Source organism: Erpetoichthys calabaricus, chromosome 14 (genome assembly GCF_900747795.2).
Source record: "Erpetoichthys calabaricus chromosome 14, fErpCal1.3, whole genome shotgun sequence".
Lineage (NCBI taxonomy): Eukaryota > Metazoa > Chordata > Cladistia > Polypteriformes > Polypteridae > Erpetoichthys > Erpetoichthys calabaricus.
In genome coordinates this window covers 38,806,449-38,833,917 of record NC_041407.2, presented here as the reverse complement: position 1 = coordinate 38,833,917, position 27,469 = coordinate 38,806,449, and the positions used below count along the sequence as shown (strand labels likewise).

General features: G+C 41.2%; 1 long non-coding RNA gene across 1 annotated transcript; it reads left to right on the top strand.

The window, feature by feature from the left end:
• The first annotated feature begins 212 nt into the window (after positions 1 to 212).
• Positions 213 to 11,726, top strand: LOC114665077 (uncharacterized). The gene is made up of 3 exons (XR_007933499.1): positions 213 to 1,913; positions 8,639 to 8,852; positions 8,977 to 11,726. It is a non-coding gene; the product is annotated as an uncharacterized LOC114665077 (long non-coding RNA).
• The last annotated feature ends 15,743 nt before the right edge of the window (positions 11,727 to 27,469 follow it).

Here is a 27,469-nt window from a genome sequence, read left to right as displayed (position 1 = left end):
TACTGTAGTCACACTGAGGCCTTCAGCTGACTGCACATCAGGCATTTTGGGAGAAAAAGAAGTACATTACTTTCTTATGGGGGTGAAAGGGTGTTCTCTACCTTGTCTCATTATATTTGCATAAATGCAGCAATGAATGTCTGCACAAATGAACATTTGAACATAGATGGCAATGCAATATTGTGCTTTTTTCAGTTCATTTCCTATTGCCAGGTTCAAATATGTTCTTGAATTCTTTGTTGTCTTCTAATATACTGGGCATTATTCAGATACAGAATCAAATGGAAGCTTGTTTAATATGTTTGAATATTCAGAATTTCAGGGTATATTCTGCATCTCATTGTTACACATTAAGTGAGGTCATGATGCCTTGTATTAACCTAATCTGGACTGGTAGAGGGGTCAGTAAATAGCATCTAGGACATCCAGATAGTATTTTGAAGGCCAAACCACTGAAGTTGTCAGGCTTCAGCCATAGCAAAGGAGAAAGGTGGTTAATTGGCAAAGTGTTTATAGAGTGAAATTTCAGGCTTCTGTAGGGGTTGACTGACAGTTCTTAAAAGCTCCCTCTCACTGAGCTGGATACACTGCCTGCCAGTCAAGATCTGCCAGATCCTGGCCGATTGGCTGCTTGCCTTCTACCTCTGGCAGTGAAACCGGAAAAAGAAGAATAGCTTGATGCAACATTGGCACTGTTAAGCTTTGAGCTGCTTTCTGCAAAAAGGACAGCTTGAGTCTTGTGTAATGTGTTTTGTTTTTTTAAACAAGAAAAATGGAAAGTGATTAATGTTAAATGTAAAAAGAACAAAAGAGAATAAAAATAAGGACAGGTTCCTTCAGCCTATCAGGGTATCAGTAATTTACAAATCAGTGATTGGTCCAAAAACTTGAATGGATTTCATAGAGCCCCCATTTTGACTGTCTTAAAAATGTGGCCTAGCAATTAGCTAAAATCATTAATCATTTATGAATGTCTTGGTTCAAAACAATTCCATTATGTTTTGTATCAACTAAAAATAGACAATGTACTAAAGTAAAGCTTGTTCACATAATAAAGATTTCATTTCCTGTTTGTTTGCGAGGGTTAACCTATAAGGTGGCTAACTGGAGTCTTTATTAGGCATGGACACATCATGGTTCATACTTGTATTAGAAAGAGAGGGGCTTGATTGCTTGAGTTTTGCAGAAACAATGGCCACAAATGGGAGTGTGATATAAGAGAAGCATAAGCAAGTATTTTGTCCAGAGTTGCTACCTGAGGCCTCAGCACAATGAGAGTAGAAGTAGAAGCTGAAGATAGACACAGTTTCACTAGCACGTTAATTTAGCAGAACTCTTATATAAAAAAAAAAAAAAAAGAAAAAATTGAGCCAACATTTGCATTGTTTTAAAATCTACAATATTGCGGGGGCGATATATTACTGTATGCAGAATCCTATATCTGTCACTGTATCATAGAGACCCAAGGATCAATGTTTAGCAGCCAAACATAAGACTAAAAAGCCTACAAAATAACAATGAATGAATGAATCTTTTGCCAATTAAACAATTAAGATGCAAGATGTGGAAATATAACTGGATGTGGGTTTTTTTTGTATTTCCAACAGTTCTTTAATGCTGAAAGGCAAGCTTTAATTTAAATATTTGTATAATTGTAAAAGCATGAAGTCTCAGAATGCCATATGACATGAGATTCCACTGGTAATTATGTTTTATTTCTATACTATATATAAGAAATTCCGGTTGGGTAGGTTGTTGAAATATGAGACTTTTAATTACCAGTCTTTCCTGAGTTTATGTAGCTATTGCAAGTCTTTGCTTAGAGAAAATATTCTTTTAATCCCCTTTTCCTAAAGTGAGGGTGTTAAAATAGGAGTTGGCACACATAAATAGAAGAGAAACTTCCCAGAGGGGTAAGAGACCATTAAATCTGTGATATATGCATATGTGTACTCATGTTAAAATGGAAATTTAACAATATGTCTCTGTTATTAGTGATGGAATTTAGGTGAAGTTAGAACTGATGATGAGGAGTATGCTGGTTACATGAGATGAATGTCTGTGAAAGAGTTGTGGTAGGAACTCACTTGGAGGCTGACACAGGTATGGAAATACACCTGTCTCCTCATTTGTCACTTTTTTGGCTATTTTCAGTTGTAACCTTCATTTACATAATCTTAGCGAGACTGAGGCAGTCGGATATGTGCTCTTGTGAAGCTAATCGCCTAAAGTGACATGCACTGCTACTCATTCTGATATAATCAAACAGGTTTGATTTTGTCATCAGTTTTAGGGGGTAGTCTCTGCATGCATAATAGCTGAAAACTAATGAGTGATCATCCAGGACTATACCGCACAGACTGTAACGATGAGGAATAAGGTTTACAGTTAGGTCATTAAATATTTGGACAGAGACAACTTTTTTCTAATTTTGGTTCTGTACATTACTACAATGAATTTTAAATGAAACAACTCTGATGCAGTTGAAGTGCAGACTTTCAGCTTTAATTCAGTGGGGTGAACAAAACGATTGCATAAAAATGTGAGGCAACTAAAGCATTTTTTTAACACAATCCCTTCATTTCAGGGGCTCAAAAGTAATTGGACAAATGAAATAACTGGAAATAAAATGTTCATTTCTAATACTTGGTTGAAAACCCTTTGCTGGCAATGACAGCCTGAAGTCTTCAACTCATGGACATCACCAGATGCTGGGTTTCCTCCTTTTTAATGCTCTGCCAGGCCTTTACTGCAGCGGCTTTCAGTTGCTGTTTGTTTGTGGTCCTTTCTGTCACAAGTTTAGTCTTCAACAAGTGAAATGCATGCTCAATTGGGTTAAGATCAGGTGACTGACTTGGCCATTCAAGAATTTTCCACTTCTTTGCTTTAATAAACTCCTGGGTTGCTTTGGCTGTATGTTTTGGGTCATTGTCCATCTGTATCATGAAACACCGCACAATCAATTTACATTTAGCTAGATTTGAGCAAACAGTATGTCTCTGAACACCTCAGAGTTCATTTGGCTGCTTCTGTCCTGTGTCACATCATCAATAAACACTAGTGTCCCAGTGCCACTGGCAGCCATGCATGCCCAAGCCATCACACTGCCTCCACCGTGTTTTACAGATGATGTGGTATGCTTTGGATAATGAGCTGTTCCATGCCTTCTCCATACGTTTTTCTTGCCATCATTCTGGTAGAGGTTGATCTTGGTTTCATCTGTCCAAAGAATGTTTTTCCAGAACTGTGCTGGCTTTTTTAGATGTTCTTTAGCAAAGTCCAATCTAGCCCTTCTATTCTTGAGGCTTATGAGTGGCTTGCACTTTGCAGTGCACCCTCTGTATTTACTTTCATGCAGTCTTCTCTTTATGGTAGACTTGGATATCGATACGCCTACCCTGGAGACTGTTGTTCACTTGGTTGGCTGTTGTGAAGGGGTTGCTCATCACCATGGAAATGATTCTGCGATCATCCACCACTTTTGTCTTCCGTGGACGTCCAGGTCTTTTTGCGTTGCTGAGTTCACCAATGCTTGCTTTCTTTCACAGGATGTACCAAACTGTAGATTTTGCCACTCGTAATATTGTAGCAATTTCTCGGATGGGTTTTTTCTGTTTTTGCAGCTTAAGGATGGCTTCTTTCACCTGCATGGAGAGCTCCTTTGACCGCATGTTGTCTGTTCACAGCAAAATCTTCCACATGCAAGCACCACACCTCAAATCAACTCCAGGCCTTTTATCTGCTTAATTGATAATGACATAACGACAGACTTGTCCACACCTGCCCATGAAATAGCCTTTGAGTCAATTGTCCAAATACTTTTGAGCCCCTGAAATGAAGGGATTGTGTTAAAAAAATGCTTTAGTTGCCTCACATTTTTATGCAATCGTTTTGTTCACCCCACTGAATTAAAGTTGAAAGTCTGCACTTCAACTGCATCTGAGTTGTTTCATTTAAAATTCATTGTGGTAATGTACAGAACCAAAATTAGAAAAAAGTTGTCTCTGTCCAAATATTTATGGACCTAACTGTATGTTTTGGACATCGCAGACAGAAGAGATCTTTGTCTGGCTGACGTCCCACATTTTATGTATAATGACAGAATGGAAAAAAGGAAAAAGTGCAGAGATCCCTGAACTTGCCATAGCTGTTAATGCTTTTAGGCAGCACACTATTGGCACTCAGAAAAGGGGGCAAGAATGACTATGCTAGAAGATCAGCCCTCAGTCGTTAAATGTGACATGGGTAACCATTTTCAGTCGTTTAAAATGGACGTGAACTGGCAATGAGATCAATGAATACGGTCTGCAAATCTGACATTCCTCACGACTAATATGTCATGTAATGTGACATCAGCTTTTCTGACCATGCCAATCTCGTGGAGAGCTCCAGTTGAAGTATAGCTGTATCTGGGAAATGCGTAGGTAAATAATTTTATTCATTTTTCTCCTTTTATCGGGCCTATAGTTTTGACTAATTTCATCGTCATTGGGGACTCAAAGTGAATGTATGGGAGTTCACCTTTCTGCATGTTATGCTAGGGAAGTGGCTCATCCTCTACTGGTGACCCTTTAATGACGAGAGGGCAGACCTGGTATTTCTGCTTGGTAGTCCTCCTTCCTTTGGTGTTCCCACTGAATGCTTCTCTCATAAAAGGCTCAATAAGCATTGCCATGACTTGTGGCTACAGGTGATAAATATATAAAATTTGATTGTAGAGTACTGTTACTTAATGTGGTGTTCTAAAAAATTAAAGAAGATGGACACTTTGTATCATTCTACACATTGGAAATATTACCTGAAATTGGCACTGAATAGTGTCAGTTCTTCATTAGATGTAGACATTTTGTCACATCTAACCCTAGACACACTCAGACAGACTTCCACCTTCACTCTAGCTGTTTCCTCCCAGTTTGTGTCACTTGACAACTATAATTACAACCAGTGGGGTCACTACATTCAAGGCCAGGAGGTGTCCTAGCAGAATTTACTGTTGTGCAAAAATGAGAAAAGTAGCATCAGTAATTTAATATATTGTTAAATGTTTATAGCAGAGTGAACTTTTCCACAATAGGTCCATTGAATTTTTTTTTTTTAGAAAAATTAAAAAAAAGATGTATTTTTGGGAATATTTTAAGTTTTCGTAGTGCCTGGCATTACTATCCTATTTCTAAGTTGACGCCTGCAGTTTTTCTGGTGTAGTTTTGCCCAGGTGTGTGCAAGTGCAGCCTGAATTTTTTGGTTCTTTCTTGGGGCTTGAGGGCTAGAGCCCTCTGAAGTGACACATTGGGTAACGTTTTTTGTGATGCAATTTGAAGGTGTTTGAACTTGCACGTCTTCCTGTTTTGTAATAGTTTTCTTCTTTATCTTTACTTGTGTCAATAACTTAGATACCATTTGAGTTACCAGTTTGTCCATTGACAAAGCATTGGAAATTTACAATATCGATTTGCGTCCCTACGTTCAGTGTTGAATATTTGATTTTCAGATTTATTTAAATAATGTCCTTTGGTTGTTGTACTTTATGACAATATGCTGGTATATTTCATTTTGCATAATTTTAATGGCATTATTTGACTTAGATTTTATCATCACTGGTGCTGGTAACCCAATACATTTGAAATGCAATGGGTCTCCCCCTCATTCCCTCGTTTGAATTTACTGGAGGCCATCTTCTTTCTCCGGTGCCATTGTGGCCACTCCGATCTTCCATGGCTCCTTCCTGCCACATCTGCCCACACATTCAAGCAGCCTCACAGTGATCCCTGGGAATTAGAGGCAGTACAATGTGCAATCACTTTTCCCATCTTCATAAGCCAGTCCAAGCCAGGATCTTTCCCGGGATTGCTGGTGGCCACATTACCTGGACAGTGGATTTTAAGCAGTTGAGCGGGTCTAGTAAGTGCTGCTCTGTTAAGTGCTCCGATCATCACACTCACACTCACACTCTCTTCTCTCTTACCAACCCTCTGCACAGCTTCTCAAGATGGCTTCTCGCCTTATGACAGCACATGGCCCAACCTGAATATTCATGCCAAAAAGCCACTAATTACAACTACATCACTTGAGTTTGTTTTCTCCCTTATGTAAGTAGCCTATGGAAGGTTGTTCAGCCTCCTACAGATAGAACAGATGCATTAATTTCCTTTCCTTTTCTTTTTTTTTTCAGAGGATGGGGTGAGGTTTATCCAGATATATTCTCCAAGCTCCTTACTTGCCTTTGACTACATCATTGTTTATTCTTTCATTCTTACTTTTGTGAACATGTTGTACCCTGTTTGTTGAAAAATGCATCCTTCACAATACTGATTCAAGCTAGACCCACCTCTAAATACTGTCCATGAAATGTCCCCTGAAGAGAAAATCAAGATAATTCCTAGGCTGCCATTGTTTCCAGTAGTGGCACTGCACTGTTGGGAATATACTGTAAAGCATACCTAACACATTCCAGTTTCAAGTAGCCAAAGGACAGGGTGGTTCGGTGGTGTTTGTATTAATGGTGTTCTACTTAATCATGAGCAAAGCTGAGGAGTGTGAACAGTATTTCTGTAAAGACAAAAAAATTATTCCAAAATTATTGATTGTAGTGTGGGTACCGTCTTGTAAGAGGGATTACAAGCAGGCAAAGCTGGTAATGGACAAGGGTACAGCCTTACAAGACCCTACCAACTAGAGAAGAAAAATTCACTAACAACACAAGTGGCTCTGCCATTATGAGTAGATGGATGCTGCCAGGTGGCCCTAATGTGTGTGTTGAATGCCCCAGACACTGAGATTGAGAACTTTGACTGGACAAGAGACCTGGCATGTTCCTGCCGAAAACTAGAGGACACATAAGAAGCAGTAATGCTAGGGTGCATTCTTGTCAACACCTCCTTTACTGCTACAAACATATTTGTCCTAATAGGAACATAAGAGGCCTTGATATTCCTCCGATAGAGCAGGCAGGATTGGATGTGGAGACCTGGCCTTTTAGAGCTAAGTGAAAGCTCAGAAGGTTTACCTGGGACCACCCCAACCACAGAAGTAACTGCAGGATGGGGCTTAAAGCTGCCTTATTTATGGAGGTTAGAAGTTAGGATTGGGAGGTGAATTTAGGGTTAAAGACTCAACTACCAGGATCAAGAAAGGTGAGTGGCTGAACAAGAGCCAAAAAGTGTAAAGGTTAATGTGTCCTATTTTAAGATGGGTAAGTGGGCCAGCAACTCACCATTGTAGATTGTGTCTTGAACCTGTACAGGTAGGCCAAGAGAGGTAGCTGGATTTACTTTGCTTTTTGTTTGTCACATTTGTTTCTCCCTTTGTCCATCTCACTTGTCTTGTCATTTATGTAAGGCCAAATAATTTTTGTATTCATTGTTCTCATTAGCATTATTTTGATTTGGAGAGTCTCCACATGACAACTGATTTTTATTAAAAGCAATATAGAGTGAGTCTGCTTGGAATCGAACAGAATCCATCCATCCATCCATTTTCCAACCCGCTGAATCCGAACACAGGGTCACGGGGGTCTGCTGGAGCCAATCCCAGCCAACACAGGGCACAAGGCAGGAAACAATCCTGGGCAGGGTGCCAACCCACCGCAGGACACACACAAACACACCCACACACCAAGCACACACTAGGGCCAATTTAGAATCGCCAATCCACCTAACCTGCATGTCTTTGGAATGTGGGAGGAAACCGGAGCGCCCGGAGGAAACCCACGCAGACACGGGGAGAACATGCAAACTCCACGCAGGGAGGAACCGGGAATCGAACCCAGGTCCCCAGATCTCCCAACTGCGAGGCAGCAGCGCTACCCACTGCGCCACCGTGCCGCCCTATCGAACAGAATTCTATACATTAAATCAAGTAATTTTCCTGTCAAGTTTGCATAGTCTAGGAGATGCCAGTTACTGACTGGACCTCAACTGCAACTCTTATTTTGTGTTATTGCATGCGTCTTTGGTGCTAGTAAAACTACACAAACTCTGAAGTGTCAAAAATTATTAGGGGAGAGGAGTGAAAAGTCAAGCAAAATGACACCTTTTATTGGCTAGCTAAAAAGATTACAATTTGCAAGCTTTTGAGGCAACTCGGGCCCCTTCTTCAGGCAAGATATAATCTAGGGGAGAGGAGAAATACATTTAGAAAAGGAGCAAAATCAAGTATCGTCAAGTAATGGAATCATTTCTGTGCCAAAGCTTACTGTTTAATACACCAAAAAGCAAAGTCCAAGTACCACATCAGAAATGGCCATTATGTTCATTTAGAGGAATCCGAAACTTACTAGTACACATGTATATACAGTATGTGAATATACAGTATATGTATTCTTATTTATTTTGTTAGTTAACAATACTATTCTTTTAAGTTATTCTCTCTTTGTAACAGCAAGGACAGTCCACATTTGTAAACAGATGACATGAATCTCTTCTGAAACCTTAACCACAGTCTATTAAAACCAATTTTAATAGTACAGCTTAAGTGCCAACACCCACTACCCCCTTTACTTTCTCTGCATCCAGAAAAAAAAGAACATGGCTGCAGCAAGGGATTCTTCTTTCTGTTCATTGTTCTCATTTGTCATATCATATTCCTATTGGCTAACTATCATGATGGCTCAAATTCTGTAAACTCTCTGTCTTTCATGTAGGGCTGATTATCTGCAAGATGTCCGGAGGCTGAAATTTCCATTGTGTTAAAAGCAGTATGATAGAGAATCTCCCAGAGCTTGCACCCCGGGGCGCCTGACTGGCTGAAAAAAATTTGCTGGTGGTGACTGGCTGGAAGCGTTAAGTATCATGTAGTCTCTGCAGGAAACCAACACGGAAGTGGCGTCCTCAGGTTTGATGCTGTTGGCACTCTAGGTATGGAAATGTGCATTTATTTTTCATTTCAGTACATTTACTTATTGCTTTCTTCTGGAATATTGTTTAAAATTAGCATTTGAAAGATGGTTTATTAAATAAGGAATTACTTTATTTTTTACAGCTAGGTATTAAGGATGAATCTACTGTAGCAAAGAGAATTATTATACTTCATTAAATTGCTTTTGGCTGCAACTCAGTCATTTTTGAGGAAAAACAAAACCCAACATAACTTTTTTTTCTTCTTTGGAAGCACAGGTATGAAAAGTGGAGGGTCCCTTCCCTAACCCTGAACATCCTTTGAGTGTACAACCGTAAAAGGCCTGACTCATCATGAAGATTCATTCAGAGATGAAGCCATCAGACTGCGGATTTCTCATAAGAAGCAGAATTAGATGTCTGGGTGTCTTTGATGCATCACTCCTGCTGTAACAGATCCTTCATAAACATAGAAAACTGAATAACATACTGTAAATAACCTAAAGACATTATGCTTAGAAATGTGCATCTACTGTGGTTTGGCTCATTCTTATTTTGGATGCTTAAACATCGCCTGTAGAGTGCAAGTTTTCTTGCAATTCTATTCTTGGACTACTAGAGGTTGTCTCTTACAGATTAAAGGTACAGAAATTCTAAAACCATTTTATGCCTTCATTCATGAAACAACATATGCGGTTTCTGGATTTATCAGTATGACACTGGGCTGACATAAACTAGTAGTGGGAAAGTAGCGTGAAGTCTTAATTGAAAATGTCTCTAAAATGAGTCCACACACTGCTAGAGGTTGTAACCTTGTGCTGATTACAGCGCGTTGCCCCACCCCGAGTGCAGATGTGCAACGGGTGACATCATAGCACGGTACTAGTCCAAATGGAACAGAACAGTGCCAATCCTGCCACCAACTCCCACGTTTTCCCTGCAAGTTTTAGGACCTGCTTGAAGTGCTGGGTTCCGGTTAACTGAAGCTCACCCAGAATTGCCTTCATTACATCCACAGTGAAAGGAAAATACTATATATTACAAAGTGAAAAAATGAATAAATATGATACCGTACTTAAGTTGAAATAGTGTAAAATACTGAGTGTTGAACCAGCAAGTCATAAACCACCCGTTTCACTGCTGCTTAAGTTTATAAAGTTATGCTGCATTTGGAGTTAGATATACATGACCCTAAAACTCTAAATGTGTTGTGATCGTCAGATCTGTCTAACACTCGGCCTTTCTGGAAGTGGCTTGGATGGGTCTATCTGTTCCAGTAGTGTGTGCTTCTAGGGGGACCTGCTAAACACTAATAAGTAACGCATGCTAAGGGGATGCAGACAGATCAGCTGCTGGCTTGCTGCTGCCAAGCTGTGTGTTCTGCTTGTCGCACTGCGCATCAATCATTTAAAAGCCTGTACAGCAGCTGTCCTTTTGTCTCACTGCTTTGTCTCACAGGACGTCAAAGTGTCTTCCGAGAAGATCACGTCTCAACCCAAGTTTTTCTTATTATAATGCAGAGATTTATTTATTTAAAGAGCTTCTGTAAAAAGCAAACTTTCCCCACTTGGGAAAAATAAAGATCATCTATCTATCTATCTGTATGCCTGTCTGTCTATCTAGTGCATTTCATATCTATCTATCTATCGTGAAAAGGTGCTATATATGTGCACGACCCGACACAGACTGGACACGGAGGCACACGTAAAATAAATATTTATTTTTTCTTCGTGTCCCCCAGGCAGTACACAGTCCCAAGCACAACACACCAAATAAAACACACAGCAAAGCACTCTTTTCTTCTTCCACCACTCCTCCCAGGCAACCTCGTCCTCCTCCTCTCGATTCTGGCTCCCAGAGTGGTGGCTGCTGGCACCTTTTATAGTTCACCCGGAAGTACTCCAGGTGCTTGATTGCCGAGTTCTGGCTGCACTTCCGGGTGTGGTGAAAACACTGCCCATAAGGGCTCAGGAGCTACAGCTGCAGCACCCCCTGGTGGTGCCTGCGGGACCCAACAGGGCTACACTCAATTCCAATTCCCATGGAGCTCTACGGGAAACTGAGGCACCGCTCCTTCCCAGGGGGGCAGCCATCTAGCGTCTAGGGGGAGGTATTGCACCGTACAGGGCTGCTCCCTACTGCATATAGAGTGAAGGGGCATGGACCCTATCTATCTATCTATCTATCTATCTATCTATCTATCTATCTATCTATCTATCTATCTATCTATCTATCTATCTATCTATCTATCTATCTATCTATCTATCTATCTATCTATCTAAATAAATTGGGGCAGCAGATTTGAACTGGTAAGCAAAAAGTTTTTATTTTTTTGATTCATTATCAATTTTACAAAATATTTCCAGAAATTGTTTTTATAATAAAAAAGAGTTTAGTTAAATTTACTGTTTGCCAATTAAACATTAATGAAGGGGAAAAAAGGCTGCCTATTTTTGTAGGCCATAAGATTAAAGAGTAAAAAATGTATTTAAAAAATGGAAAGTGGGCTTTTGTTATGTATTACATTTTTTCATAATTGTTAATGAGCACTTCACTTCTTACTGTACAATAATATTTAAAATGTATGCATTCTTAATCAATAAAAAAAAAATCACTAAATGCTTGTATTTTGGGTTGGCTTCCAATTGCAGAGGTCTTAGACGGTAAGTGTCAGAACGGCCATGCTGCACTAATCACTACCTTTGGCTTCTTGTGTGGAAAAAAACTCATTTAAGCAGGGACCACCTGTGTAGCTGGGATGTGCTGTGCTTCTCAGGCCTGCGTGTGGTTGCATTTGAGTCCAGTAAGACCCAAGCTGTTCTACATGGTGGTGTGTAATGACGTCTGGTACTGATAACTCAGTATAAAATAAAGATGAGCTAAGTGTTATTTTGACTTTTGTACTTTTCATTTGTTTATTATTCCTATAAATGTTTTCTCATTATTGTTCAATAGCCAACAAAACCAGTTTGAATTCAATTTAAAGAACCCATGAATGCATGTATTTTTATATTCAGAAACTTCAATGGAGAGTGATCGGATGAAGCCAAGATGTTATTCTGTGTGTACAGGTATGTCTTCTAATAGGTGAGAAGGGAGAACAGACACTTGAGGATCAAAGTGTTAAGACTGACGTATGCAATGTTGAATTCTCCCAGGGCTGCATACTCGGCCCACTTCTGTTCACTCTACTGACTCGTGACTGTATGGCAGTACACCATCATTACGTTTGTGGGTAACAATGGTGGTGGGTCTGATCAACAATAGGGAGAAATCAGCTTGCAGTTCTCAGTGGTCCAACAAGGCCGTCCTTCACACAACATGTAGATTAAAATTTACGTGACTGCTTTAAAATAGTGTTATGAGAAGGAATTCTTCCTTGCCAAAGCCATAAGGGGTGTATGATCATTCAGTTAATAAATTATCAGTTTTCTCTTTGACAATGCTAGTAACTAATTCAAACAATCTGCAAGATGCCCCCTAAGGGACAAGTTAAATGTAGGTTGAGTGAGAGATCTCTGTTTCATTTACTAGCTGGGACACTCAATGTAAAGAAATCTGTACAGTTTATGACGATTTACAAAGAGTGATGCACTGGTGCGAGTCCAACAATCTGTCTCTTAATGTGAACAAGACGAAAGACTTTTCACTTCCAGAAGGCCCATGCTGAACAAGGCATCATTGCACATTCAGGGTCCTACAGTGGGATTGGACAAGAGCATCAAATTCCTTTGTGTACACCTGACAGCTGAACCTTACTTGGTTAATTAAGACCACTTTCATTGCCAAGAAGGCACAGCCTGGTCTCCACTTCCTTCAGTGACTGAGAAAGGCAGGCCTACCTCCTCCTATTCTCAGCACATTCTACAGGGGCACCATTGAGAGCATTCTGACCAGCCACATCATCCCCTGGTTTGGGAACTACAGTGTCACTGACATCGTTATTAAGTGATTTATCTGTAAAGACTACAGCACAGTGAAGGTCGCTCCTACACCTCCCTTTGTCGCACCTCCATCTGCCAGGTTCTGCAATAGCTTCTACCCCTTGGCAGTCCAGACTCTGAACACCACGCTGGTTTACCACAACCCCCAAAACCACCCAATAAGATCTGCTCCTAGTGTTTTTTTAATAAGCACTACATTGTGTTGTTTTTATTGTTGGCTGATATTATTTTTTTTATTAATTGCTATCTGTTTTCATGTATTACTATCTGTTCATTATTTAGTTATTTGTCTGTTATAATAGTATAGTGTAGTTCTTTATCTTTCATGCACTTATCCTGTGTTTGTGTATGTGCTGCAATGCTGTCCTATGGAACTGTATGCTGCAATATGGTGCATTAATGATAAGACTATGAAGCCACTTGACTTGACTGACAGTAGCTGATGTGCCAAGTCAGATACAAAGCTGACTGCATATTATGCAATACTGGTTTGCCATCCATGCCTCACCTTTGATCCTTCCAAGCTGCACACTTCTTTTCTGATCAGTGTATGATGTCATGCAAGGCCGGATTAGGACCTCAACAGACGGCCACCAGACATGTGCATATACTCACACATTATGAACATCACTTATGTCAACAATAAATCAAATAAGGGGATTAAAGTAAGGGATTAAAGTTGGAAAAAAGTCCAAAACTCATACTGGGTCAAATTCCCCTTTCTTTTCCATGCTTTAGTGCATTTCAATAAAGTAATGAGTGCAACATAACATTTGTTTCTGCTAGTACAGTTAACAAACATCAATCAAACACATTTAAAAGGGCCAGTGTTACTTTATGGCTGAAAATTCATTTGTAACGGACTATTTTGGGTTTACATATTTGCACTAAATCAAATCGAAGACCAGAGAGGGAATCATTCACTGAGGTTTGGTGTGTTTTTTCTCCTACAGTAGCCTCTCAGCCTGCTGTATTGTTGTCGCTGTCTATGTAATCGTGACATCAGCCCTCTCCTGACTTTCTGTAAGGTCTCTAGCGTTAGTTTCAACTGCAGTACTTACGCCTTGTGCAGATCATCATTTTTACTTTTTTTTTTTATTATTATAAATTATTTTCCTTTCTTGGCACCACTGGGCTCTCATTTTGAATGACCGCCCATGTGGACTTTTTCATTTTTGCATTACATTAACACATTAAATGTATGATCTCATATAAGTGACCTCTAGACACCAGCTCTGATCGTTTCCCACCCACCAACAAGGACTCATATTTTTCTTTTAAAAGCTTAATGTTTTGCTGTGATTGGAAAGGTTTATAATCATTTGATCAAAGTGGGGCAGGGGTGTGTATGCTGGGCAGCTGATTGCTGTGAGTGCCTGTACTGTACGTGAAAACTGGGATTTTTCCTGTTATTAATGGTGGGCACCAAATCAGCCTGATGGTAAATCTAGTCATGATTCTGAACATTAATGTTTAGTGGAGTTACAATGTAACACAAAATTTAAACACTAAAAAACAAACAAGACCACTTTATTCACAAAAAATCACATTATGTACAAAAATATATTAACATATAGTTACATATCATTTAAACAATATTTTTAAAACTCACTTGAACTTTAAAAGCATGTTCTCCATTTTCTAGGCCTAAGTAGGCCAAAGCCTGCCAGTATAGTTTGGGATCAGGCTGTCTATTCTCAGCAGGTCAGTGAAGACTCTGACCTGGTATCTTCAGTTTTTTGGAGCTCTCGGATCCTTTCACTAGTTTATCTAATGTTCAACAGAACATCCACATGCTGCAGCTAGAACTCGAACTGCATGTTCTAGCTCAAAGTTAGTTTGCTGAACAGGGGTGGCCTTTCTCCATAAGTATCGTAACACTGAGAACATCTTAAATGCCATCTAAACATTAATTGTTAATTTGAATAATAATCATTTTTAAATATTAAAAAAAACATAGTAACTAATGTAATACATTAAATTCTTTGTTATCTACATGTTTCCAGACCCAGTCATTAATCGAGAATTCCTTCTTAAATTGGAAACTTCTTGCACCAACTTTAGTGACAGACAGAGGTTGCCAGCACATTAAATTCTCATCATGACTATTTTCTGATCATTTTGAAAACTTTAGATTTATACTTGACAAGAAGATGTTTGTTTACATAATATGTGGTAAATCAGTTACTTATCATTTAAATTATATTTTTAAAACTTCAATTAGTAATAGTGTTCTACATGTACAGTACATACACACTCAAACCCTCTTAGGCCAGTTCTGGTTTGTGGAAGGGCAGATTTATTAAGAATTTTTGCACATAGTAGAAATTCTTTTAAGGAAAATGGTGCCAACAGCCAGTTATCTCACCACGTATGACTCAGATGTCTAGTGCAGTGGTTCCCAAACTGTGTGCTGCAAATTATTACAAAATTTTCATAATTTTATTTCCATTTTCACCTCCAAGGAGGTCAGGTGCAGTGTGAGTTGGGTGGTGGCCAAAGGCGGGGGACCTTGGTGGTCTGATCCTCGGCTACAGAAGCTGGCTTTTGGGACGTGGAGTGTCAGGGGAAGGGGAAGGAGCCTGAGCTTGTGCGCGAGGTTGAGAGGTTCCGGCTAGATATAGTCAGGCTCACCTCGACACACAGCTTGGACTCTGGAACCAATCTCCTTGAGAGGGGCTGGACTCTGTACCACTCTGGAGTTGCCCCCGGTGAGAGGCGCCGAGCGGGTGTGGGCATACTTATTTCCCCCCGACTTGGAGCCTGTACATTGGGGTTTACCCCGGTGGACAAGAGGGTAGCCTCCGTCCGACTTCGGGTGGGGGGGACGGGTAATAATTGTTGTTTGTGTGTATGCACCGAACAGCAGTTCGGAGTATCCACCCTTTTTGGAGTCCCTGGAGGGGGTGCTAGAGGGCATACCTTCTGGGGACTCCCTCGTACTGCTGGGAGACTTCAATGCTCACATGGGCAATGACAGTGAGACCTGGAAGGGTGTGATTGGGAGGAATGGCCCCCCCGATCTGAACCCGAGTGGTGTTTTGTTATTGGACTTCTGTGCTCGTCATGGATTGTCCATAACAAACACCATGTTCAAGCATAGGCGTGTTCATATGTGCACTTGGCACCAGGACACCCTAGGCCTCAGTTCGATGATCGACTTTGTGGTCGTGTCGTCGGACTTGCGGCCACATGTCTTGGACACTCGGGTGAAGAGAGGGGAGGAGCTGTCAACTGATCACCACCTGATGGTGAGTTGGCTTCGATGGTGGGGGAGGATGCCGGTCAGGCCTGGTAGTCCCAAACGTGTTGTGAGGGCCTGCTGGGAACATCTGGCAGAGCCCCCTGTCAGAAGTAGCTTCAACTCCCACCTCCGGCAGAACTTCGACCATGTCCCAAGGGAGGTGGGGGATATTGAGTCCGAATGGGCCATGCTCCGTGCCTCTATTGTTGAGGCGGCTGGCCAGAGCTGTGGCCGTAAGGTGGTTGGTGCCTGTTGTGGCAGCAATCCCCGAACCCGTTGGTGGACACCGGCGGTGAGGGATGCTGTCAAGCTGAAGAAGGAGTCCTACCGGTCCCTTTTGTCCTGTGGGACTCTGGAGGCAGCTAATAGGTACCGGCAGGCCAAGCGGAATGCGGCTTCGGTGGTTGCTGAGGCAAAAACTCAGGCATGGGAGGAGTTTGGGGAGGCCATGGATAACGAACTTGAGATGGCTTCGAGTAGATTCTGGTCCACCGTCCGGCGTCTCAGGAGGGGGAAGCAGTGCAGTGTCAACACTGTATATGGTGGGGATAGTGCGCTGCTGACCTTGACTCGAGACGTTGTAGGTCGGTGGGGGGAGTACTTCGAAGACCTCCTCAATCCCACTAACATGCCTTCCAATGAGAAAACAGAGCCTGGGGACTCGGAGGTGGGCTCCCCCATCTCTGGGACTGAGGTCACCGAGGTGGTCAAAACACTCCCTGGTGGCAGGGCCCCGGGGGATGATGAGATACGCCCGGAGTTCCTCAAGGCTCTGGATGTTGTAGGGCTGTCTTGGTTGACACGTCTCTGCAACATTGCATGGACATCAGGGACAGTGCTTCTGGATTGGCAGACCGGGGCGGTGGTCCCCCTCTTTAAGACGGGGGACCGGAGGGTGTGTTCCAACTACAGAGGGATCACACTCCTCAGCCTCCCTGGAAAAGTCTATTCAGGGGTTCTGGAGAGGAGGGTCCGTCGGATAGTCGAACCTCGGATTCAGGAGGAACAGTGTGGTTTTCGTCCTGGTCGCGGAACAGTGCGACCAGCTCTACACTCTTAGCAGAGTCCTGGAGGGTGCATGGGAGTTCGCCCAACCAGTTTACATGTGTTTTGTGGACTTGGAAAAGGCGTTCGACCGTGTCCCTCGGGGAATCCTGTGGGGGGTGCTCCGGGAGTATGGGGTACCGGACCCCCTGATAAGGGCTGTTCGGTCCCTGTACAACCAGTGTCAGAGCTTGGTCCACATTGCCGGCAGTAAGTCGAACCCGTTTCCAGTGAGAGTTGGACTCTGCCAGGGCTGCCCTTTGTCACCGATTCTGTTCATAATTTTTATGGACAGAATTTCTAGGCGCAGCCAGGGTGTTGAGGGGGTCCGGTTTGGTGGACTCAGGATTGGGTCACTGCTTTTTGCAGATGATGTTGTCCTGTTTGCTTCATCAGGCTGTGATCTTCAGCTCTCTCTGGATCGGTTTGCAGCTGAGTGTGAAGCGTCTGGGATGGGAATCAGCACCTCCAAATCCGAGACCATGGTCCTCAGCCGGAAAAGGGTGGAGTGCCCTCTCAGGGTTGGGAGCGAGATCCTGCCTCAAGTGGAGGAGTTCAAGTATCTCGGGTCTTGTTCACAAGTGAGGGAAGAATGGAGTATGAGATCGACAGGAGGATCGGTGCGGCGTCTGCGGTGATGCGGGCTGTGCATCGGTCTGTCGTGGTGAAAAAGGAGCTGAGCTGTAAGGCAAAGCTCTCAATTTGCCAGTCGATCTATGTTCCTACCCTCACCTATGGTCATGAGCTATGGGTAGTGACCGAAAGAACGAGATCGCGAATACAAGTGGCTGAAATGAGTTTCCTCCGCAGGGTGTCTGCGCTCTCCCTTAAAGATAGGGTGAGAAGCTCAGTCATCCGGGAGGGACTCAGAGTAGAGCCGCTGCTCCTCCGCATCGAGAGGAGTCAGATGAGGTGGCTCGAGCATCTGATCAGGATGCCTCCTGGACGCCTCCCTGGTGAGGTGTTCCGGGCACATCCAACTGGGAGGAGGCCCCAGGGAAGACCCAGGACACGCTGGAGGGACTATGTCTCCTGGCTGACCTGGGAATGCCTCGGGATTCTCCTGGAAGAGCTAGAAGAAGTGGCCAGGGAGAGGGAAGTCTGGGTATCTCTGCTCAAGCTGCTGCCCCCGCGACCCGACCTCAGATAAGCGGAAGAGGATGGATGGATGGATGGAATATTTTACTAGTTTGTCGAACTTTGTGTTCGTATATAAATAACTGCCAATTTTGTGCGGTCTTAGTGTTGAATTAGTTTTCAGAGATTGCATCAACTGTATATTGTTATGATTAAGTCAAGTGAAGTTTTTGAAGTATTTCTTCTCATATGTATTTTTAAAAATGGATTGGTTTTTACTAAACAGTCATAAGCATTGTAAGAGTGAAAATAAAGAGTGCACACCATCAACCAGAATGTGAAGAAGCTCAACTATCGAAAATATGGTGACAGTTATTTGGGCTTAGGTTTTACGTTGACAGAAGTCAATGGTGAAGAGAGGCCGCAGTGTGTACTGTGTACGAAAGTTTAGCACCAGAGTCCATGCTACCAAGTAAGTTGAAATGCCATTTAGAAAGCAATCATCCCAGTATGGTTAGTAAATCTTGTGACTACTTTACCAGAAAGTTAAATCAACAAAAAGGTAGTTTTTATAAGCGGGCATCAATACCAAGCAATGCATTGCTAGCATCTTACCAGGTGGCACACAGAATCACGCTGACTTCTCTCATTCATGCTGGATGGCTGGCTGGCTGTGCTCGTCCTCTTTCTTTCGCCCCAATGCCGCACTCTCTCTCTCCAAGCCTTTTTTCTTTCCTTTTCGTCACTTTTTTTTTCCCTCTCCTTCTGTGCCGGCCCGTTCTTATATGACTCCGTGGGCACAGCATCTCAATCGCATTCAATTACATTTTTTTGTGATCTTAAATACGTGTTTTATTTATTTTTACTTAACCCTTTAATCAAAAAAAATTATTGGCTATTTTGCAAATTAGAATTTTACGTGGGTTGGTTGTGCGCCTTGGGAAAACCTGGATTCAGCAAGGGCGCTGAGAATCGAAAAAGTTTGGGAACCACTGGTCTGCTGAGAAAGATGCAGAAAATGGGTTGTCCAGATCTGCTCTATGATATAAAAGCTGCAATGATGTTGGGCTGTCAAAAATGAAATATAACAAAAGGCTGACCAGGACAGTTCCCCTATTCAATTGATCCTCTCCCATGGTGCACACCTTGCAGCTACACTTCACGTTTCACATTTCCAGCCAGGTGTATCTTCCTTTTGAAAATGAAGGCCAAGCATTTTTAAAATGAAAGTTTCCTGGATTCAGATCTCATCAATGCCTTGCTGTGACCTGCCTAATATATTAATGCAGGTCTTAAGTGTGCAATTTCCCTGTTTTTAATAATCAGTCGATTATATGTACAGAAATGTCTTCTTGATCTAAAAATACTTTTCTCAGTCAGTAGACATTTTACCCCCAGCAACTAAGAACAGATACATTTTGGAACATTATATATGTGAGACAATGGAACTTGACACAATGCAGGGTGGAGACGCATTCCACCTTGGCATTAGAAGACTAGAGTTTCTTAATTATTGTGCAGGGAAGAATGACTACAATGCAAATGTGGGCAACTTTAATAAAGAGGTGGATGCTTATACTTTGGGAATGGTTCATATTTGATACTCGTCATCTTGAGATTGCTGTGCAGTTTCATTTTTGAATGCATTTGTATATTCATATCAGAATCAGGGGTTGGCATCGTCACAAAGAGATCTCGCCAGCCTTTGATTCAATTCTTGTTATGGAAAGGGGTTGGTATTTCCTGCAACTGACTGGCAGCTTTTTATTGAGGTCTTGTCATGAGGCACTTCAGCACCTCTATGGCCCTGAATAGAACCAAATAAGCATCTGCTTAGCTGGGTAGCATAAAACAGTGGTCTCTACTAGCTCAAGTGGATAACTGTGGTGGACTGAGTGCAGTCCATTAGTGTGCCTGTGTCATGTACAGTACATATCGGGAAGCTTTTTGGGTCCTGGCTGAGTCAATTTTGATTTATTGCATAAGATACTTGTTATTTGAGACTCAGTGGAAGGTTAAAGCAAACAATAGGAGGTACGATGTGTGCAAACAGAGCCAGCTGTACCTCAGTTTGCCACACAATAAATAACTGAAGGTATGGTACTGTTCTGTGGGAAGTTACAGCTTTGGAGGTAAATGAGGGTTGGGAGAGAATTACCATTTATTATTGAGGAGAATGTAATTGTGGCGGAAGGAATGATAGTTATGCTGTTAGATGAAGCACAGCCTACTGCCCTCATGAAGATATTCAGTGACTTGGGGCTGAAAAAGCGGTTCTTTTGTAGTGATGGACTAGTAAATGATGAAGAGGTGAGCGGAGTCAGGCTCGAGTCATTATTATCATTCCAGGTCAGCAGCTTCCAAACTGTGGAAGAAACAAACATGTGGCTTCCCTAATCTCTCCCACAACTCTTTACTGTGATGCCTTGAATTTAGATCTAGCAGACTCCACAGTCATCATCTATAGTAACTACATATTGTCACACATGTGCACATAGAGACCCAGCTGGAGGGCTCAGGTAAGACTGACGATACCAACATAAGGCAGGAGGGGCTGCTGATGCTAACAATGATGCTCAACTTTCTCCTCCACAGCTCCAACCATTCCCCTGGAGACTACACCTAGCCCTGCCCCATGCACAAATCTTTGCCCCCGTCTGGCTCGGTGCTATATAAGCAGACAACCTGCTGGCTGGAGATCATGTTTTGAACCTCAGTAAGCCTCAAGAAGAGAACTTTGATTGTTTAGAATCTCACTAAAACGTGAAGTCACTTAAAGGTGCATCAACACCTCTTTGTTTCATTTTGCTTTTGAGACTGAGCTCATTAAACAGGGTGTCTCCTGACCTGTGCCCTAACTGTTTGCACCCCTGTCGGTCAGTTGGTCACACTGTTTATCCACATTTGACTAAGCAGTTGCAGCACAGAGATACTGCTGGGCATTCTGGGGAACTTGAAAACTGCAACAATTGAATTAAGACTACCTCAAAGCTTCTTCAACAGTGTATAAGGTGGGATGTTGAGGTAATCATTTAAAAAGTGGCACATGTGGAATTGGATTTCGGAGTCCACCTTGATGGAGAAAACTCATTCTGAGGGGTAAATAGCAAATAATGAAAAGGCCTGCACTGATAAAAACAAAAGAAGATTAAGATTAGTGGTGGCAGTTTCTTCTGCTGCACGTGTGTTCTCATGCTTAAGACAGTGTGTGTTCTGTGGCTTATGTTTATTTTCCTTTTCTGTTGTAATTCTGTGTAAATAAATAAACAGAATAATATAAATGTTTGGGAACCAGCTGGGTAACCCATTTAATTAAGGTGATCAAATCAAAAGTAAAAAAAAAAAAAGTGACAATAAGGATGCCTTGGCGTTTTGCGAGTTTCAGTCCCAAAATTACTTCTCTGTTGTAGAGTTCACTTTACTGCCTAAGTGTTGACCAAATGGGTGAAAGACTTGGGACCTCTAGTTTTATACGGGACGTGACGTTACAGTCCGTCCAGGGACTCGTCCTCTGGTCTTTGGTGATGAGTGAGGAGATGCTTAGTGATGGCTTTCATCCCTGCCCTGTAGTTGACTGGCCTTCCTTGGTAGAGCTGGTTAGATCTTCCCCAAGTGAACATGTGTAACTCTTTTTATTATATTTATGCATGTTTTTTGTAACCATTGTTATATTCTTTATTTATTATCTAAGTATTACTGGTCTCTTGTGTCCTTTATGTTTTGTGGATGGACCCCCGCCCCCCCAGGAGGAGGGGCTACTCTGACATCACAGCTGATGGACCACCCCCAGCCTGTTTATTGTGTGGGTCTTTCATTGTTTTCTTTGTTTTGTTTTTTTTGGTTGTTTTTTTACAAGAAGCACATTCTTGTTAAAGGATTCTCTTTCTCTGGCTTTTGAATTTTTTTAATTCTGTGTTGAATTTACAATTATTGGGTTTCAAATAAGGATTTCACCTCTTTTTGCTTTTGCCATTTTTTTTTTAAAATTGATTTCAAATAAATCATCTGTTTTATTAAAATTCTTTGTAGACTGGTTTCTCCAGCCAAAGGTTTTATGGTTCTCCTTTTTCTTAAAAAAGTATTATGGTAGTATCTTGAACTTTAAAAACATGTTCTCCATTTTCTAGGCCTAAGTAGGCCAAAGCCTGCCAGTATAATTTGGGGTCAGACTGTCTATTATCAGCAGGTCAGAGAAGACTCTGGCCTGGTTCTGGGTTTTTTTGGAGCTCTCAGATCCTTTCACTAGTACTTCATGTACTGCTCAACAGAACATTCACATGCTGCAGCTAGAACTTAAAGTACATGTTCTAGCTCAAACATAGTTTGCTGAGCAGGAGTGGTTTTCTCTGTAAGTATCGTCACACTGAGAACATCTTAAATGCCATCTTAACATTATTTTTTTTAAATAATAATTTTCAATATTAAAAAAAACATAGTAACTAATGTAAGACATTAAATTCTTCATTATCTACATGTTTCCAGACCCAGTCATCAATTGAGAATTCCTTCTTAACCTGGAAGCTTCTTGCACCAACTTTAGTGACAGACAGAGGTTGCCAGCACATTAAATTCTCATTATGGCTATTTTGTGATAATTTTGAATACTTTCGATTTATACTTGACAAGAAGATGTTTGCATAGTAATATGTGGTAAATTAGTTATTTCAGATATCTCTTTGGGTTGTAGCTATTACCTATTACTCTAGAAAATTAGAACACTAAGATTTATTTATCATTTTCATGTTTACCCTTTCACGCTTATAACTAATTGTGACCAAAGAACAATACAATGCATTACATTATCTACCTGAAAAGTGTTACAATATTGGTGTATGGAAAATGCATCTTGAGAAGTTATCGGGTGGCGGTGCTATTGGAGCAGACCATATATCCCTACCTAATGAAGATGAGGAGATATGAAAGAGCTGGAAATTTTGAAATTCCTGGTGTTAGTTTAGAGTGTGAACACCAGGCTGGTGTTGAGGATAGACGGTTGTTCCTCACTGCTCTTTTTACTTGTTTGTTTTATTTTGTCCAATAGTTTCTAACCGACTTTGTTTGCATTGCATTGTACTTGAGATATTCCCAGAGTTCCTCCTCTTTGTGAAGAGGTAACTTTGATATCTGCCCATCTCCAGTCATGGTGGCCCTCTCTTCTTGTTATTCTTGCTGCTGTTCATTTTTCATAGATCAATGCCTGAATTTGACTGAAATGTGTATTTCTCTGCTCTCTCTTTCCATTTTTGTTTCTTCTCAGCGTTACAAAGGCTGCCACTTCCATAGTAAACAACTGCTCTCCGTTGTGAATCTCATCTAAAAGAGGAACAAGCTCTTCTTTAGAAAAATGTACAGTACTTCTCTTTTTATGCAGTATGTCTGTCATTTTTTTTGTATTAGGCGTCTAATTCTATGTTTATTTGGGATCTTTTGCGTAATTAGTTTTTAAGCTATGATGTCATTCTTACTTCAAAATATATTTTACAACTTTATTTCATCCTACTGAAAGCCTAAAAACCCGACCATATAATGAAGGTATTGTCAATTGACTGGTGGTGCTTTTGACTTCAGAGCTGGGTTAACAAAGATGTAAATTATACTCAATCATAAAATGTCATATTAAGAGGAGTTTTGGGAAACCTTCAAAAAAGTAGCATGCATGTTACATAGGTAAATTGTAAAGATCGGAGTGGTAATTTTTTCAGGAATCTTACCCCAGATACAATTAAACTGGAATGTTAATTCACGTTTGTTTAACCCAATTGAGGGTCGCGGTGGGCCAATATAGCGCTTTGGGATACAAATAACCATAAAGTGAAAAAGGACCAGATGAAGAGACGGTGCTTGGGTGGTAACCAGAAAGCCAAAAATATTGTTGTCAAAACCAGGACACAAGGCAAGAAATCGTAGTCCGGTGTGGCCTGTAGACACAATTGCACAGACAAGTCTCAGGTTCACAATGAATGTTTTTATCTAACACAAATACCTTTCCACTGGGTTCCATTCCATCTGCCCAGCACAATTAAATCATTTTCCTTTTCTCTTTACTCCTCCAATCCTCCCAAATGAGTGTTGTCCTGCTCCACTCCCAACTTCGACTTGCCAGACTCTCTTTTAAATCCCAACCGGGCAGAACTTCCAGTGCTCAATATATTACTTCTGGGAAGCATTTCCAGGTTAGGCAGGGTGGTCCTTTTGAAATCAATATGTGACAGCTTCCCCCAATGGGCCCTACAGAACCCAACAGGGCAGTCCCATGAAACCACAGTTCCAATGCTGCCCTGCGGGCATCCATACTGGGGTTCGCCAGATGAGATGATCCCACCCAGAACACAGGTGGACACTCTTTCCAAAGCAGGCAGTAACCCACTGTCCTGTACATCCAGCTTCGCAGACCCCAGTAGTGTATGCCTCCATGGCTACTGGAGCACCATCCCCAGTTTAGTTTCAGCTGCAGCATCCTCCCGTGTCTTGTCATTAAAAGGGAATATTGTAACTTCTTCCCTGACCTTCCTATATCATAGCCTCCCAGACTAGTCAAGGGAGCAGGGTCCATCCATCACACCAAAAATTCAGGGTTTAAAGAAAAGGAATTGCAAGCAAAAGTGGAGTTATCTGCAATGTCGGATGAGAAATGTAACTTAATGGTGACCTTTTAACCTGTTATACTAATGACATCAAAACAACAACAACATTTATTTATATAGCTCATTTTCATACAAATAATGTAGCTCAAAGTGCTTTACAGGATGAAGAAAGAGAAAAAAGACAAAGTAAGAACTGAACTAAGAGACCACTAATTAACATAGAATAAAAGTAAGGTCTGATGGCCTGGGAGGACAGAAAAATCAAAAAAACTCCAGACGGCTGGAGAAAAAATAAAATCTGCTGGGGTTCCAGGCCATGAGACCGCCCAGCCCCCTCTGGGCATTCTACCTAACATAAATGACATCAATCAGTCCTCATTGTATTCAGGGTTCTCATGGAAGGACTTGATGATGATGGTCACATGGACTTCTGGCCTTTAATCCATCAATGTGGGGACATCACGGTGCTTTGATTAGGTGGTGGTGGTGCAGATCGCCATCACAGAAAACAGGAAAAACAACAGAAGAGAAAGTAGGGGTTAGTACGGATTTTGGAGCTACCATGAATAGTAATGATAATTGAATATGCAGAGTATCAGGATTAAATTAAAATGAAGTTATGAGAAAGCCATGTTAAAGTAATGTGTTTTCAGCAGTGTTTTAAAGTGCTCCACTGTATTAGCCTGGCGAATTCCTACTGGCAGGCTATTCCAGATTTTAGGTGCATAACAGCAGAAGGTCGCCTCACCACTTCTTTTAAGTTTAGCTCTTGGGATTCTAAGCAGACACTCATTTGAAGATCTATTGTTACGATTTGGAATATAAGATGTCAGACATTCCGATATATAAGATGGAGCAAGATTATTTAAGGCTTTATAAAGCATAAGCAGTATTTTAAAGTCAATTCTAAATGACACAGGTAACCAGTGTAGTGACATCAAAACTGGAGAAATGTGTTTGGATTTTCTTTTCCTAGTTAGGATTCTAGCAGCTGCATTCTGCACTAGTTACAATCAATTTATGTCTTTTTTGGGTAGTCCTGAGAGGAGTGCATTACAGTAATCTAGCCGACTGAAAACAAAAGCGTGAACTAATTTTTCAGCATCATTCAATGATATAAGAGGTCTAACCTTTGCTATATTTCTTAAGTGAAAAAATGCTGTCCTAGTGATCTGATTAATATGCAATTTAAAATTCAGGTCACAGTCAACAGTTACCCCTAAATTCTTTACCTCCATCTTGACTTTTAATCCTAATGCATCAAGTTTATTTCTAATAGGCAATAATGGATATAATGAGGTTATCACTAAAATTTCAGTTTTCTCTTTATTTAGCTTGAGAAAATTACTACTCATCCACTCAGAAACACAAGTAAGACATTGTGTTAGTGAAACAACAGAGTCGGATCATCAGGTGCTATTGATAAATACAGCTGCGTGTCATCAGCATAGCTGTGGTAGTTCACATTATGCCCCGAGATAATCTGACCTAACGGGAGCATGTAGATCGAAAAGAGCAGCAGACCCAGGATAGAGCCTTGTGGAACACCATATAAAATATCATGTGTCTTTGAAGTATAATTACCATAACTATCGAAGAATTTTCTACCTGTCAGGTAGGATTCAAACCAATTTAAGACACTGCCAGAGAGGCCCACCCACTGACTAGGGCGATTTCTAAGAATATTGTGATCAATGGTATAATGCGGCACTCAGATCTAAGAGGATGAGAACAGATAAATGGCCTCTGTCTGCATTTACCCGCAAGTCATTTACTACTTTAATGAGTGCAGTTTCTCTACTGTGATTTGTTCTAAAACCCGACTGAAACTTATCAAGAATAGCATGTTTATTGAGGTGGTCATTTAGCTGCATAATGACTGAAAGTCACAACATCTGAGACCACACCTTTTGGATAGCAGAAGTCGTTTTCATATACAAAGCAAAATGGCTCCACAAACAGTGCAAAATAATTTCAACATTTGTAAATAATTATTAAATACAAAAACTGATATCAAAGTTGGCCAGCAAACATCGCACCTCACGTCATAACAGGTCATCCAATATGAAGATAAGCATGTCTGGGCCCTAAAAGCTATGCAAAGTGTTGTCCTACCATGATGCCAATGTAGATGAAGATTTGTAGAAGTTGGGAGCGCTTCCAAACAAAGACGTGTTCCAACCCAGACAAAATCATATGAACAAGTGGGCACAGGATAAGAACATCACTCCAGAGAAAACTATAATTCGATGGGTGTACTTTTAATCCAATTGTGCAGTGAAGCACTGAAACAAAAGATGCCACTGATTGTGATCCCGTCAGCTTGTTATGGCGCACTTTTAAAACTAGCACCCTCATCTATCACCCAGCAGTGCTCGCAGCTACCACTCAAGCTGCCCAATGATGTAATTCTCCCGGGGTTGCTGGGATTAGCAGTCCTTTTCAGTAACAGGGCTACAGCATTGTCAAAAGATCGCAAAACTCGCCGAAGTATTATTGCTGACAAACCTGTGAAATGGCAGATGTACAAATTGTAAAGCCGCGAATCGCAAGGGCTGACCTGTACTTAAAACAGAGAGAGTCTAATCCTTCAGCCATCCATTTGGAGAAAGAGAGGGGGGAAATTTTTTAAAATATTATTTACTTAATTATTTTCACAATATCAGGTATGTTATGGTTGAACTAAGAAAAAATATGGAAACAAAAATAAACCTAATTAAAAATAAAAGCACATCGGCAGGCTTA